General features: G+C 37.5%; 1 long non-coding RNA gene across 1 annotated transcript in view; it reads left to right on the plus strand.

Moving 5' to 3' along the window:
• The window catches only part of LOC120541312, a 44,079-nt gene that overhangs the window by 7,259 nt on the left and 21,538 nt on the right, over nt 1-15,282 (plus strand). The window lies entirely within an intron of this gene.

Here is a 15,282-nt window from a genome sequence, read left to right on the forward strand (position 1 = left end):
TTGTTGAAGGTCACACTGGAGGTTAGCTTTCTTTGGAATAACTAATCACTGTGTCACTAAGCCAATAAAAATGTTTAAAGAAGATAACAATATTTTATGGGTATTTGTAACAGTCATTATTAGGAAAAGTATTGAAAAAGTAAAACTGCCTTACACACTTATTATGGCCCTGATGTTATGGAAGCTTTTCAGTTGGCTTCAAGTGAAAAAAGCCTGTTGCTGTTGAGATGTACACATTAATGACAAAATTGGACTGAACAGAGAAAGACTGGGCAAAGTCTTCCCAAGAGACTTTACAGACAAGAGGAGAGCATGCAGATATTCTCATCTGTTTGGTTAGCTAATAGCAGCAGTAAACAACTTCTGGCAAACACACTAAGAGCCTGACACTTTGACAGCTTAGCCATTGGATAATTAGTGGTCAGTAGAGGTAAGCATAATGAAAGGCAAAGTGAAAGCACTGTGACCTTTCAGGCACAGAACACTAAGCAAACTATCAGCTCTGTTACTAAATAGCTTCATTCATATAGAACTTATAAAAGCCTATTCACGTGTTTCTAAGAAATCCAGAAAGAAGACGGAAGCCTTCAAAAAGATGGATATCTTACTGAAGCTGGCAGTGTTCCACTAACAACTTCAAATACTATTGCAAATAATGTGGCCTTTGACACCAAAATATTCTCTAACCATCTTTCCTATCACAACATGTTGGTACAGTGGTTAATGCTGCTGCCTCACAGCTTTAGAATCTTGGGTTCAAATTCTGACCTGGTCACTGTTTTGTGTGGAGTTGCTGTGCTCAGGTGGGTTTTCTCTTATACTGCAGTTTCCTTACGCATTCCAAAGACATGTAATTTAAAATTAATTTGAGGTGCTCCTTCGACTTGAATGTGTCAACTGACAGACTGGTGTCCAGTGCTGAACTGGTTTTTGCCTTCTACAAGGCTGAGCTCCATCAACCTGTAACGCTTGGTTGGAGATGTAGTTTCATAAAAATGAGTCAATTCTAAATGTATAGATACTAATCCACTGTCTTCAAGTTATCCTCTTTCATGCATATAGGGTCAAAAGAGAGCCATTAATTTAACTTTCATTTACATCTTTGGGATATGGAAGTAAATACCTGGTGAATACCCTGACTTGAGTCACACGAGGGTTTTCAGGAAGCCAAAGGGCTTCTTACAGATGGATGGCATGGTTGAATTGCATCTCTCTTTTAGTTAAGTCTTGACATCATTTTATCTATTAAATTGCATTTCAGAGTCCGTGACTGGCTCTAAAATTGGAAAATTGCTAAAATAGTTGATGTTTACATTTATTTATTTGGCTGACACCTTTATCCAAATGAGATACAATTGGTTACATTTCTTTTTCCAATTTTAGCACTGGCGGGTGAAGTGAGTTGCCCAGGGTCTCATAGTGTCAGTGGCAGGGGTTTGTAGTCCAAGCCTTAACGACTGCACCACACTGCCTGCTTTTTGCCATACTAGGTTTGTCACCTTTGGGTGTTATGTTCATGGGGGTGATCTCTGGCCTGATCACTGTCTGTGTTAGATTTACGTGGACCTTGTGCTCAAGTGCATTTTTCTGTTTTCCCTGATCTGATATTTTTTGGCATTTCTCAGAGTTGTCGGTGTCCTATACTTGAAACCATCAAAAAAAAATCAAACTATCGTCAGTTTTTGTTTGTTGTCATTACTTCATGGAAATTCTGATAGGTGTTTAAATAATGCTGTCATTTTGGTATTCTAAATGAAGATTTCATACGTATTTTGATGGACAGTTTTGAGTCTTGCTGTATCCATACTTTCATTGAAAGAGTAGCAAGGTTGAAGCTAGCAGCACAAAAACAAGTTAGAAAATGTACATATCGTGTAACATTCAGGTGCGTTCAAAGGGTGTGTAGGCACTGTTGCTCCCTGTGGACTGACTTCATTCAGTGTGTAGGTTCTAGAACCTTCTCAGTCCATGTCACGGTTGTGCTGGCCAGAGGCTATCCCACTAGGACTGAACAAAGGCTGAATGTGTGCCTAGGAAGTACTGTACTCTAGTCCATCACAGGGACCACTGTCACTCAAACATGCAAAAACCCACAAACATACATACACACCCCATATTCATATATGGTGACAAATTGCAATTACCAGTTAACATAATCTGAATTTAAAAAAAAAATCCTTCTTTGCTTGAGCAGGTCTGGCTGTAGAAATTTTCATGAAATAGGAATTGCAAAGAGCAGTTTGGATACAACAAATGTTAGGCAATAACATAAGTGACAGGAAAACCTTTTTATTACAGTGAGTGACCATTTTGGGTATCAGTTGAATGTGGCATTCTAATGGTAAATTGTAGGATGACCAGACTCCTTTGTTTAATGCCTGCTAGATTTCATCATCATCAGAGAGGAATCAAGGCAAGGAAAAAGGCAGTTACACAGATGATTCCACACTGTGTTTGAGGGTGAAATAAGTAAATTGTAGTACTCTCTGTTTTTGTGCACTTTTTGTTCCGTCTTGCTATGCTGTTCAAATATAACAAGTTGTTAATCAAGAAGGGTTCTTTCTCCCTTGGGGTTTTGTGCGCTCTGTTCTAAATATATTGGGGTGATGTTGGTTTCTGCACTGAAAAACATTTAGATGGGCAGCTAGTTATAAGCAGGACATTTTGATATTCTTTAGTTATTTATCAGGATTTGCAGCCTGAAATTGGGACTTTGGCCATCATTGGGACATCTGGACAACTTAGTAAGTTATAGTGTCAGTAAAATATTGAATCATTACAAACTAAAGATCATGGACCTGTGAGGTTGGTTTAGTGTCAAGTTAATACTGAGTAAATGTTAATTTACTCTGTGCATAATGACTTACACAGCACAGAGTACTTCATTCATTTCTAGATAACCATTTGTTTTCCTTGCTTGCATTGTATACTTTTATGATTCGAAGCATTATTTAATTTACCTGTTGTGATTTAAAACATCAGGAGGAGTGAAATGCTGGTGCGCTGCTTCTCTTCTGTTTGTGCTGAAGCAGCTGAGAGGACTTTTAAAGAAGAAATAATTTGCTAATGGCAGAGGTTGCTGTGTGCGTCCAGCTGAAACTCTAGAGAGAGGGTTGTCTGCCAGCCTGGCTGTGCAAGTAGCTTGTGACAGCGAGTAAGGTTGCATTCGACTAAAACTTGGAACTTGTAATTTATGACCTCCACTTTGGAAAATGCAAGTAAAATGCACCCCAAGCCTGAAGTTACTGCTTGCTAACTTGCACCTGGTCTCTCAAATTCAAGTTTGTCTGACTTCAGATTATGACGACAGTCCAAAAATGGTGGCGTACTCCACGAACAGTAAGTACAGTTACACTTTAAGTTTAATTTGTTTACTAGAATTTACTTTAAATGAATCACCTTAATCTATAATTCTGAATATTGAGAAGCTAAACTTTAATATTACCAGAACGAACAGTAACAGAGTAACCGATGTTAGCTCAAACACACTACTGTTTGCACATTGCACTCAATAGTTGCTTTGTTCAGTTTTTTACTTGCAGCTTCCAAGCACAAGCAGTAGTATTTATCATTGCCAGTATCATACAAATCTTTTGTAGACATGACAACATAATTTTTGTGCCTTTCTTGCCATCTCCTTGTTCTATGATCTGGACTGTGGAACTCTTAGTTAGCATTCGCTACTGAAATACCAGCCATATGCCAGTTTTATTTGGGAGATAAAGCCATACACCAGCTTTTGTGGGGGCATCCATGTTACTTACCCCTTTTGTAGTGGAATTCAGGAAGGTCGCAAGTGACACATTTTCAAATTCTGATTTCCCAGCATACTTACTACCAGGGAATTTGTCTGCCGTTAGTTGCAGCTATTGGAGGTGACAAAGAGGAGAATATGCAAAATATACAAGTTGGTTTGACAGCTGTCAAGGTAAAATCAAAACTAGAAATTCATAGTTGAGGTCACACAGAACATTTCTCTTTTTTAAGACATGCAAGTTTGATGATTCGCTAATTCATACTTAAAGAATAAGTGTACCACATTTCAACAAAATTCCAGACAAACAAACATTACCTATTGCAATAGGTGCTTAATATATGCGAAAGCACCTACAGTAAAAAATAACTGTGTTACATTGATGTTGAAACTGGTGCCCACAGCAGAAATTTAAGAGGGGCAGTAAGTAAAAGAGTTTGGATTGAGACACCTACAAAAGACTTACTGATATAATGAATACCAGGGCCAGAAGCAGTAGACGCCTTCAACCTTACAATAACTAGTTCAGCAAGTTGACTGCTTATCTAAGGTACCTCCAAGGTTGTGGGTTCTCCACTCTGAAGGACAGCAGATGATAAACTGACATAGCTGTAAAATGAAGCGTTTAACCACTCTTTTATTATTTTACATCACGTTTAATCAGAATGCTTAACGTGCAAAAGTGTACAGTTTATGATAGCATTAACTTTATTATTCAAAATGAGGCATCTGTCCATCTTTGAAAATCAATCTCTAGCCATTGTGCCAAAACCTGGTGATTGAAGGTTATATAAAATTAGAAGGGGTCAATAAGTTTTGTTATCTTGGAGATATGCTAGGCTGTACTGGTTGGACAGATTTATAAGTGACTGCTAGACTGAGGTGTGCTTGGCAAAAAGTTACAGGAGTGCTACCATTACTAAAGTAAAAGGCGACTTCACTAAAAACAAAAGGGAGAATTTTTTCCACTTGTGTGTGTTTCTGTATGCTGTACAGTAGTGAGACCTAGGTGTTAAAATCTCGTTATTAAGTTAGAGAGAACTGACATGTGTATGATAAGATGGATGTGTGACATGTCACTGTAAGACAGATTGAAGAAAACGTGTATATATGTATGCAGCTGAGTGAAAGTTGAACCTAGAAACATTGTCTTTTAGAGGACACTGCCTTAGGTGGTATGGGCATGTGATGTGAAATGAAGTCTTCTGTGGATGGTGAGAGGCCTAGAGATAGACTGAGGAAATATTGGAGTGATAGAATGAATACAGATATGAAGAAAATGCAGCTTACAGATGAAGATACACATGATAGAAGTCGATGGAGAAGAGAAATTTGGAGTAATTATACCAATTCAGGATATCCTGGAAACTAGCCTCAAAATTGAACTCTTCATGTTTATGGAGTCAAAAAAATCAACACAGGTCTTCATAGTGCAAGTGGCAATTACCTGCACAACACTAAATAATTTAAAGCAATACAGCACATTTGGATCATTTTTAGACCATTAGTTCTAAATGCACATCACGGAGCTTGTATCGCTTACTACAAGGCTGTCTGATTTCTGGGCTTCTCAGTTAATCACAAACAGCTCCCAATAGCCCTTCAGGGAATTGTCATTTCAGCCACTTTTATACATAATTGTGTCCTTGTGGTCATTACCAATAGCCCTTGCCACAGTGCACTGTACTTTTCAGCATCAACACATCCTTTAAAAGCCACTACAGCAGATCGATGGTCATTAGGCCTGCAGTACACAGGCATTTTAGCTGTCTGTTTTCTGTATGATTAATGACACAGATATTTCCTGAGTAGATATTTTTTTCTTTCATGACTGTAGTATCCAACCTAATTAAGTATAGTAAGCTGAAAAGTATGACTTGAATTTATATTTTGTTAGGAAAATGGTAAGAGCAGATGAAAACTCGGCTTCCACATTACCAGCACAACTGCAAAGCCACAAATGGCAATAAGGTTGTTAATTACATAGACATATAACAAATTATAAACATAAAACACAAGGTACTATAATTACGCCAAAAAGAGTACTTGCTCCCTCTTCACTTGGAAAAGCAGGAGGTCTTCTTGGACTCTACAAAATGTTATGTGATTTTAAAATGCTGCCAACTGTTATTTATTTTTATTATTTAACAGTAATGGCGCACTGCACTATAATGTGCAGTGAATACACTTATTGTTTTCATACTCCTTTTCTGTATGTTTAGCATTCGTTTGCTCAGAGATTGATGTGTTTGCTGCTTCCTGAGCAGCTCTTCTTTTCTCCACCCTAGCGGCCCGTTTCTTCTCATCTTCCATCGGCATCTTTTCGTGTTAAAACTGATTAAGTCAGTGTTTGTGTTGCAATTACTTAGTACGTTTTCCTTCATTTTTTACTTAAGCTGGCATTTAAGTGTTCAATCTGCCTCAAGAATGATTTAAGATATGAAGAGGTAGGGGAAGTGACGGCGAAGGTGGTAGGGACGAGAACGGCGCCCATATGCATGCGCTGCATGACTGCCTTGCTGCCCAGAGTTGATTCTACAGTAAAATAAAATAAAAAGACGAATAATCTTGGAGGTCAATCATCATCCTGAAAGTGGATAGTAGACGTCACGTAGTATGTGTACCAAAGTTCAGACCAATAGGTCAAATGGTTTGAGAGCTACAGGTGGACAGACAAACTAACAGCCACGGTAGCGTATTATATATAAAGATTAATTGGCCGATTCCAAGGTGACTTGCAACATTTGAAATACAATCGGTTACATTTGTTTTTTTTTTTTTGTTTTTCTTCAATTGGATTTGTAGTGTCAGTAGCAGGATTTGAACCCACAATCTCAGGGTTGAAGACCAAGCCTTAACCACTACACCACAATGCCATTTTGTATCCAATTAAGGGGACAGAGCTGTTCCATTTTAAGCAGACACAAGATAATCAGCTTTGTTTGCTTCTCGTGGACTCAAGGTTCAGCCATTACTTGTAATCTTCTTTCTACTTCAGTGGCAGAAGTATTATTAAAAGGATGAGGAGGTGAACAGTTGAACTCGAACAAGCAACAGGAAGAAGATGAATGGGAAGGTAGCTGAGTGACATTCATAAACAAAGCGTCAAGAGTCCATAGGAGGTCATAGGTCAGTCATTTGACTGAAAAATAAATTCACTGTATCATGACAAAATAAAAAAAAAATATTAACAGTGAAACTCAAACTTGTGGGCTGAAGGAGATTTTATTTTTGGCAGTTTCGACCTTGCACACAGCAGTAGACTCCTTTTTCTACCTTTTATATCCATCCACTATTGGTATAGACACCAACAAGACTTTAAGTTCTAATTTCAAACTTACCTTTCTTGGATTGTGAGCTTGGCATGATGGAGGGGCTTCATTGACTCAGTGATCCTCTGAATCAATGGGTTGGAGCTTTTGTCACCCAATGCAGATTGGTCAAACGAGAAGGTGTCCAACATACCCAAAAACAAAAAAATACACTTGGCATAACATTCTGGATCATCCAGGAACATAGTTAACCATTTTGAAAACTGAATATTTCTGCTTTTTTATCTACTTCATTAATGAGAGTTATCACATTTTTGTTTGTTAAAAGTTTTTGTAACAATAAATCATATTCAAGCATGTTACTGATAAAAAGAATTTAAGTTCATGTTTTACCAGAGTACATAAAAAATGACTGACTTTTAAATAGCATTTTGCTATATCATGTGGTTAAAGATCAAACACAGATAGCTTATGCTGACTGAAGTTGCTTCTTAGAGAGCATAGTCCAACTCCAGTGATGTAAAAATGGCATCGATTAATGTACTGTTGGCAAGTTTTGGTTGTATGGCTGGCTAATCATGGTTCACAAAACAGTAAGATGAAGTCTGTCCATGCGTGATGCTCTGCCTCGTGCTCGACTCTGCTAGTGGTAAACTAAGTTGTATTTGGGATTTGCTTTGCCATTGAGAACATGTATCAGAAAACTAACACGGGGGGAAAAAAATGCAAAATATGTATGTTGAAATGTATTGAAGCTGAGAGGGGTTTGGTTTTGGACCCAAATGGCATTCTGCAAAGAAGACGCCAGAGACTCCAAAGAAGGGGACCAAATTACATTTGGCGTATGGTCAGCTGTAATAAACTGACACCCTTTGGCACTGGAATAAGTGGATGCATCAATGGCTGTCACGCCATATCACCTGGATAAAAGCAAACTTCACTAACAGTGAAGCTGAAGTTGTTACAACTTACTTCATCAGTGGTGTGGGAGGGGGCGACCTAAAAATGATCATGTTGTAAAATGTACCTCCGTTAGCTCTTGGAGTTTGACACAAGGCAAAGCAAAGCATCCAACATGATTACACCGCCAGCAAAAACCTATTATGCAAATGCTGTAGGTTTACATTTTTTGTAGATATCACACAAGTTTACATTTTTTATTTGTTATTAGTTGTTGACATGTTTGTGGTACTGCACATCCTCTCTCGGCTCCTGTTGAAATAATCTCTCCAAAGGTAAATTGAAAACAGTAACTGATGTTGCAAATAATGTTTCTTTTTTTAAGATAAACAGGTGGTTTATAATCCCAGTCCTCCGTGGCTGCTGATTATTTTTGTTCAAAACAGTTTCACAGGCAGTGAGTCTTTTGGTCTCAAATGGATTCCACTGTTTAATTATCTGGTCTCCTATTTTCTTATTGTGCATTTAGAAAAGAACACTAGTGCGAGATTGACATTTCATGAGTAACTTAGAAATATTTAAATGCTTGCCATAGTTTTAAATTCTTAACTTCCTTTTGAAATTTTCCTATTAATTTACCTTTTTTAGTGGAGTTTGAAATATCCCAGGCAATAATTTGTGTGTGTTTGTGTACACTGAAAGCAGATCAGCTCTAATAAACGACCACCAGAGTGGGTAGGAAAATCAATGTACTGCACCATGTTAAAACAGTCCAGCCAAGAACAGGAATTAATTTCTCTGTTTACATGTAGGAATGTCAATATGGATGTTGAAATCGCCAGGAAGAAAGGCTATCTGGGAAAGGGAACTTAAGTGGCCTCATAATTCGTCAGATCAGATAAGAAAGCCCCATTGTATTTTGTGAGACGATAGAGAACAACAAGTAAGACAGGACCAGATTTCGTTATTAGAGCCAGACACCTTGAAAGACAATGGACAGTTAATTGGGATTCTTTTGATGTTCAGCTCAGATCTAACAATTTCTGTAAACCCCCCTTCTTATCTTGAATAATGAGCCTCTGGAGTAAACCTAACCAAATAGTGTCACCCCCATAAGAGACATAAATTTCTTTTGATGTTTGCCAAGTTTCTGTTAAGTATAGCATATCAAGGTTGTAGTCTGTAATGAATTCTGATAACACCAACGCTCTGCCATTAAGAGATCTTATGTTAAACAATGCAATATTAGATAAAGAGGATTTGTTGCACACGGGTCCATAACCAGTGTTTATTTTGGCATATTGCAAATTTGTCAAACTGACACTCTCTTCTTTCCAAAGCCATGAGTAGGATGGCGTATACCTGAACAAATGCTGCCAGTGGACTTTCGATTCACGTCCCGGTGGTGGCGTCGACCTCACCTGTGATGTAAATATTTCAGATGTTGCACAATGGCAGTGTCTTTTAGTACATTCCAGTCTGACTTTTTTTTTTTCCTGGACAAATTGTTTAACATGTGGGAGTTTACCATGGGAGTATTTCGGCATAGTAGAAAGTTTGTAGCGATGCCCGAGAGAAACATTTAATCTTATGTTTTCATGCCAGAGATCATGTTTGATTGAATAGGCATCTGTGTTGACCCACTCAAGACAACAGCACACTATCAAAAACGTCCATGAAAAAGTCTGATGTTATTTGTAATGCATAATCCGCATGTGAAGTCCTTTAGCCATATTCTCACAATGTCCCAAACACACATTTTTTTTCCTAAAATCTTGTTAAATAAACCGCTTCAGGAAAATGCTGCACTCAGATGTAAATGAACATTTGAAATGTATACCCTAGGGACCATGGGCTGCCATCTATTGGTCAGGAGGTCTTTCACGCTTCTCTCTCTTTCTGTCTATCACATTCTAGGTTTTATTTAAGTAGGACACCATTCTTTAGGCCCAAGTCTCCTGTTCCTTTGTGGACCCTAACATCCCCACTAACTCCTGTTGAAGTTTTTTTGTAAGACCTTCTCTCACATATCTTTGCCCCAGGTAGCCTGTTAATAGAAAGGCAGCCGTCACAATTTCAATCCACATGGAACAAAAAAAAAAAGTTAAGACTTGAAAAGTTTAAAGCCTGTGGACAGTCCAGCAAAAGACTCTTAATTCCTCAAGGAGGGCTGCAGGCAATCCAGACATAAAGTGAAGAGAAACTGGCCATACTGTAAATACTGGCTGAACAAAATGTTCCTGGTTTATTGTTCTGTACTTTAGTTGCATCTGATCTGTTAGCTTTCAGCAAGGGGAAGTAGGAATGTGGTCCTTCCGATGGCTCCGCAGACTCCTGTGGAATTTCATATCTTTGAGAAGAATATTTTTTTCAGAGCAGAAAGCTGCTCTGAGGGCGGATGTCTGCGGTTGTTTTCCAATATAAAGCGAGAAGCAAGAGCATCAACCTATTTCTGTGACCCATCTCTATGAACGACAAAAAAGCAAAAAAAAGTTATAGCAGTTGGGGGAAAAAAAAAAATAAAGGCGACATAATGGGAAAGCAGCAGAAGAGGACATTCAAATGGAAAAGACAGATTGATGTGAATATTGATGTTAGAGGACCCATGTGAAAATGCAGCTAGAGCATCTACTTAAAAATATTGCAATTGATAATCTTGTGACAGAGTACAACGTCACCTAGGGATTTCTCCAACCTAGGAGTCTAAAATCATAAAACATTTGGTTTTGTTAAATCAAAAATCAAAGCGGGATGAACAATAAGATTAAAAATATAAAACAAAACATAAACAAAAATTCTAATTCCTTCTGGGCCTACCTTCACAGATTTTTGCTTTGTCTCTAGGTGGGGTGCCTTTCTCAATACCTCAAGTCTACACACAACTTCAGACATTCCCACTCGCCTCACCATATCCCCAGACCTCTGGCCAGTTGTCCTCCCTGCCAGTGACCTTTCACTCCAACTCTTCTCCAGACTTCAGAGTCATTGTGTCACTTTAAGTGACTTTTAAACCGCACCAGTGGCTCGGTGTCAGGCTAACCCTTCAAGTTCAAGAGCTCCTTGGCCCTACCAGACCCAGGCCGCCTTCCAGAATCAACGTATAGACAAGCCAAATAATGCGGACATTTATTCAGTTATCTGCTACAACTTTAATAACTTCGGTAGTTTAACTGAGGTGGTGGCATATACTGTATTACTGTGGAAGGTTATTCCCACCACTCAACAAAGAAAAGTTAACTGCATTATTTTGCAAAGATTGTGTCACTGTGGTCGGTCTCGTTGTGCACATGTGACCTCCAGTGGTAGTGACAGATGCCGAGAGGGAGAGGTTAACCCAAAGTGTAGCATCCAATCAAGTGACAAGAACTGAATAAAATGGATGGATAGGTATGATTTAATCCTACATGTACTGAGGTATACATTTAATTCACCCAGTTTAGAGTCACAGATAAACTGTGGTCATCCCAGTAGCAATTGGGTGTAAGGTAAGGAGTAAACTTAGTGGAAGGTACACTGGTGCTTTGTAGGGTTCAATCACACAGCTCAATGGAAAAAAGGAACAGAAACCAACAAATAATGTTTAGTTTTAATCCAGCATTTTGAAACTGGTTGATTTGGAGGCACAGCTAGTGTCCATACCTTGAATCTTCAGGAACTCACGTTGGAGACGAATGTTCTTTACTTCACATGAAGGACTAAATGTGTTTTTCGTAAATAAGAAATATGGACACATTTCCGCTATTCTGTGTTGAAACCGGTAATACTTCATAGATAAGCACACTCGGTGATCCCAATCAGTCCACAAATACATGAGGAGAACAGGAAAACGTCATGCAGACCCTGGCACTGTAAGATAGGAATGACAGCTCTGCACTACCACTCTGCTTACTGTATGTTAAAACATCTGTGCTAAACGTAACAAAACGTTAACCTGATCACAACTAAATGTATGCCTGTACCATTTTTTCAGTTCTTGTCACTTGATTGCATTCTAAATGTGTGCTTCATCTCTTGCTCAGTAGCTGTCATTAGACGCTAAAAGGGCATGTTTGCACAATGCCACTTACAAAATAACACTGTAGTTATTGTGAAGCAACACAATTCTTTTGCAAAACAATGCAATCATTTTTTTTGAATGCTGGGAATAAGCTTCCATATATTACATAATGTATTCAACAATATTTTTTGTTAGAATTAGTGTAGCTTTGGGCTTTCAAACTCCATTTGACAGTGTAGTGTAGTGAACTGTGCTCACAGACACTTTGACTTTCTTGATAATTTCTTAGTAATTTCACTAAAGGAAACGCTCCCAGTTTTAAGGGCTATAATGGCCTGTCTGTCTGTCTTTGATTAGTGTAAAAATAATCTTTCAAAAGGTGGAGCAACAAAGTTTGTTCCATTACCCCTTTTGTGCAGAGCAATCCACAAAATTGGGGACACACTGCATGAATTATGCACATTAACTTTCATGGCTTGATTGACTTCCATTGCTGGAGAAAAGCTGCAAGTTGTCAATGCAGTACTATTTTCCAAAAGAGGCCTTTTTGTTTTATTGTTTTGTTTTTTTTTAATTCTGAAAGTTTAATGCTTATCCTTGTACAATTTTAGATTATTTACTGGACTTGAGCTGCTTACATTTCAATAAAAACTGGAAAATGGGAACATTGTAAAACTTTAGTCATAGGTTTTGTTCTTTTTTGTAATTATGTGTTTGTGGGGGTTGTTGTTTGTTGGAAAACTTATTGAGCTTCTGTAAATAGTTTGTCTATGAAGTACTGTGTTTATATCTATCTAGCTATCTCTCTGTTATATAGTGTCCTTCATATCAATATATATATCGTCTAGTGCCCTTTATGTCTGTCTCTCTGTCATACAGTGTCTTTTTATCTATCTCTTATATATAGTCTTTTACATCTCTCTGTTGTATAGTGCCTTTTATACCAATCAGTCTGTAAATTTTTATCTGTTATATTGTCTTTTATATCTATCTTCGTTATTTAGTGCCTTTTATACAGTATCTATCTTTTTGTTATTTTTTTGTCTTATATCTGTCTGTTATATATGTCTTTATATCTTTCTCAATCTCTCTGTTACAGTATATACTGTCTTTTATATCTATCCCTCTATTTATTATATTGTGTCTTTTATATCTCTCTGTTATGTAGGTATTGTATATATCTATTTGTTATAGAGTATAGTGTCTTGTATCTCTCTGTTATATAGTGTCTTTTATATCTCTATTTGTCATACAGGTCTTTTATATCTATCTCTGTTATATAGTGCTGTTTTATATTTATCTTTCTCTTTTTGTTATATTGTCTTTTATATTTCTCTGCCTGTTTATAGTGCCTGTACTGAATCTTTCTTATATTGGTTTTTTTATATCTGTCTGTTATTTGGTATCTCTCATATCTATCTATTTATCTGTTAAATAGTGTTTGTCTTTTTTGTACTATCTTTTATATCTTTCTCTATCTGTTACACAGTGTCTTTTTATAATCTTCACTCTCTCTGTAATATAGTTAGGTCTTTTGTCTCTTTCTCTCTCTCTCTCTCTTTCTGTCTTAGGTCTTTATTTCTTTATCTGTTCTATAATATTTTATATTTTTCTCTCTATTATATTGTCTTTACATCTCTCTGTCTGTTATATTTGTCTTTACGATCTATCTCTCTGTTATGTATTGTCATTTGGATCTCTTTCTGTTATACCGTATCTTTTATCTGTCTCTCTCTCTCTCTGTTATATAGGTCTTTATCTTTTTTGTATAATGGCTTTTATCTGTCTGTCTATCTATCTATCTGTGTGTATGTGTGTATATAAATATATGTGTGTATATATTATAAAGCATACAGTATGTACATATAGTTTTATTTAGATAGATATAAATATATATATATAATATATTTATCTGTCTGTTATAGTGTCTTCTATCTCTCTATTATTATATAGTGTCTTGTATCTCTCTGTCTGTTATTGGTCTTGTATATCTGTGTTATAGTGTATTTTATATCTCTATGTATCCGTTATGTAGTGTCTTTTATAACTCTGTCTTTTATATCTTCCTCTCTCTATCACTCTGTTACATAGTGTCTTTTCTATCTGTCTCTTTGTGTTATGTAGTGTCTTTTATAAGTCTCTGTATCTGTTATGTAGGTCTTCTATACAGTTGTATCTATCAGTTATATGGTGTCTTTTATATCCATCTCTCTCTCTCTGTGTCTTTTATATCTAGATACGTCTCTCTTATTTTTATAGTGCCTCCTCTCTCTCTCTGACTGTTATTGAGTGGCAAAACAGTGACAAAGATGAGCTTATGAACCTGTAATAAGGTGAGAGAAGGATGGCACATTGTACAAGTTATTTTTATAAAGTCTGGCAGGGTTCCTGCTTTCTGGGCCAGAGGGGCACAGTCACAGATGTTGTGCAGAATAAGCTTTAATCTTTGCTCCGTGATTGAGCTCCTGAATGTTCATAACAGCTCTCAGCTTTGTCTTCCTAGTTGATGTTTTCCACTTTCCTGTCATACGCCCCGTGTAGTAATTCTTCTTGTAGTTTGTGAAATTGTCTTTGTGCCAGCTACTGCTGACCTGTTTCAGGTGGAGGAGCTGACCAATTGGCCATTCACTGTCCTCTATTTCAGGGTTTCTCAGCCTTTTTGATGTTATGACCTAGTTTTTCATATGTAATGGTGGATGTTTTGTTGATGGTGTGTGGGGTTTTTTTTTTTGTTTGTTTTTCTTTTCTTGTGGTCCTTCTTGGTGAATTGAATACAATAATCAACTGAATATGTCAGAGCTGGGAGCAGAAACGGATGATACAGCAATCCCGATTACTTAAGCCAACCACCATGCCCCAATGCGCAACCCACTACCATTGTAGAGAACAGTAACTTGTGACCCATTGGCAGCCCATTTAAAAACACGCTGCTTCATCCCCTTGGCTGTGTGCACATGTTCAACCTGAACTTTTCAGCTCATCAGGGGTCCTTGAAGGTAATCATCCATATTAAAATGAGTTCTTGCTCTTTTTTTGCATTTCCGGTTGAAGCCATGTAGTACACGCCAGTCCAGTATCATTTGTTCCCATACAGGGTAGCCATAGTAAATTTGAGAAAAATGAAAAAAAAGGAGATGAATGTCATAAATGTATCATTCACAAGACATCACACTGAATCTTGATTTTCATCTCCTGCTGAGGAGGACCACGCTGACTTTGAAAAGGTCACCAAAGGAAGCCTGTGTGTAATGTCCTTCAGGAAGAAGCCTACAATCTGATGCTCCAGTGTGCTGCTGTGTCTGTCTGTCTGCAGGCCTTGTGCTGACCACCAGATTCCTGGCCAAAGGGAAGTTAGTGCT

Source organism: Polypterus senegalus, chromosome 12 (assembly GCF_016835505.1).
Source record: "Polypterus senegalus isolate Bchr_013 chromosome 12, ASM1683550v1, whole genome shotgun sequence".
NCBI classification, from domain to species: domain Eukaryota; kingdom Metazoa; phylum Chordata; class Cladistia; order Polypteriformes; family Polypteridae; genus Polypterus; species Polypterus senegalus.